Source organism: Rhagoletis zephyria, unplaced genomic scaffold (assembly GCF_001687245.7).
Source record: "Rhagoletis zephyria isolate East Lansing unplaced genomic scaffold, Rhagoletis_zephyria_1.1 Rzeph_scaffold_00150, whole genome shotgun sequence".
Taxonomy (NCBI): Eukaryota; Metazoa; Arthropoda; class Insecta; order Diptera; family Tephritidae; genus Rhagoletis; species Rhagoletis zephyria.
This window is the reverse complement of record NW_016157234.1, coordinates 145,746-147,575: the sequence shown is the minus strand read 5'-3', so window position 1 is coordinate 147,575 and position 1,830 is coordinate 145,746.

Genomic DNA, 1,830 nt, shown 5'->3' with positions numbered 1-1,830 from the left:
AAAAGAATTCTGCTTTTGTTAAATCAACTAGAGTAAATACTCGTAATGTCTAACCAGTTTTAATATTTGTGCCATTTTATCAGCGAAATCAACGATTTTTCCCTATTTTCAAGAGACTTCTCTCAGGAGCCCTGTAGTCCGAGGAGAAAGGGAGGCAGGCCATTGAATTTCATGGTCTTTGCTCTCTAAGAATGTTGGGAGGTGCTACCTTAATTTTTTTTGTACCAGCCTCAAGTTCGAATTTCCTTAAAATTTTCTAGATTTTAGAATGCAATGCGATACGCATCAATTGGGAAAAAATCTACCGTCGATTCTGGTATTTTTAGTATCGATTCACGGATCGAATCGGAACTATAAAATCGACAAAAAATCGAATCGGAGGGTCTCGATTAATCGATCTTCAATTCAATCAATATAAAAACGGCATCTCTAATTGAAACACAGATGCCAGAATTATCCTGTTAGCGCTACTGTTTGTCTTTTGGCAAACAGTTTCTAAAAACGAAACTAAATAAAACAAGTAAGAAAGTCTAAGTTCGGGTGGAGCCGAACATGATCAATTTTTGCTCGAGTTATCGTGTACACGGACGGACGGACAGACGGACAGACGGACAGACNCTCGATTCGTTTTGCCTGTTACAAACAACCGTTATGTGAACAAAGTTATAATACCCTTGTGCACAAGTGCGCTCGGGTATAAAAAAATTGCACGCCCGTGCTCTGCTCACTCAGCTATTGCGACTAGTTGTGTTCGTTTGGAAAAGCCAGTAAGAATTAGCAAATACAAAATTCAGAGAATATCAACAATATTGTTTTGTAATATATGAAAAATATCTACATTAGTCAGTCCAATATTTTGAGTATATAATATAACACATATGAGTAGTCCACTTGTAAAGAGCTCTATGTAAAATTTTTTAGTTTTTGATGGTTAACGTACCAGTATTTAAAGTGGTTTCATGTCCACTAACAATACAGTGCGAAATCCTTATATGTATATTCTGAAAAAAATAGCATCAAATGTTAGCTACTCTAGCAAAAGTCGCTATAATACTTACTGTATGTATATATACACTTTCAAAAGTCGCTATAATATTTATTGTACGTATTTCTACAAGTTCGAAAGTCTCCATCTTCTGATGAACTTAGAAAACTCCAAGAAAACGTGGTAGTTTCGGTGCCTAGTGAAAGACGTCGTAAAAAAAGAAGTAGACCAATCTGCATGGAAGAGAGAACGCGAACAGCTAAAAAAAGCTGGCTATGTAACAGTTACTGTTTCAAAACTAGCTATATTAATTTTTTTATATATAAAATTTGCAAAAACTACCATACTGCGATTTTGTTTTTTAATGTTATTAGACTCTTATTTATCCAAATTTTAGATAATAACAAGTAAGAAAGTCTAAGTTCGGGCGGAGCCGAACATTAAATACCCGGCGCAAGTATTAAATATATGTTTTTTCACCTTTCCGAAACCTTCCGCTAGATGGTAAGCCGGGGTGTATCAATTTTGAGTAAATTAGCGTCCTTAAATTTCGAAATATTGCAGTTTCAAGCATTTCTGGAATTTACCGTTGTATGAAAAGCGGGCGTAATTTTACTCCGATTTCAATAATTTTCAACATTTTTCTTTTATGTGGCAAGCACAATAAATATACCGAGTTTGGTACAAATTTGTAGAACGGTTACCGATATACATATATNTGTATGAAAAGCGGGCGTAATTTTACTCCGATTTCAATAATTTTCAACATTTTTCTTTTATGTGGCAAGCACAATAAATATACCGAGTTTGGTACAAATTTGTAGAACGGTTACCGATATACATAT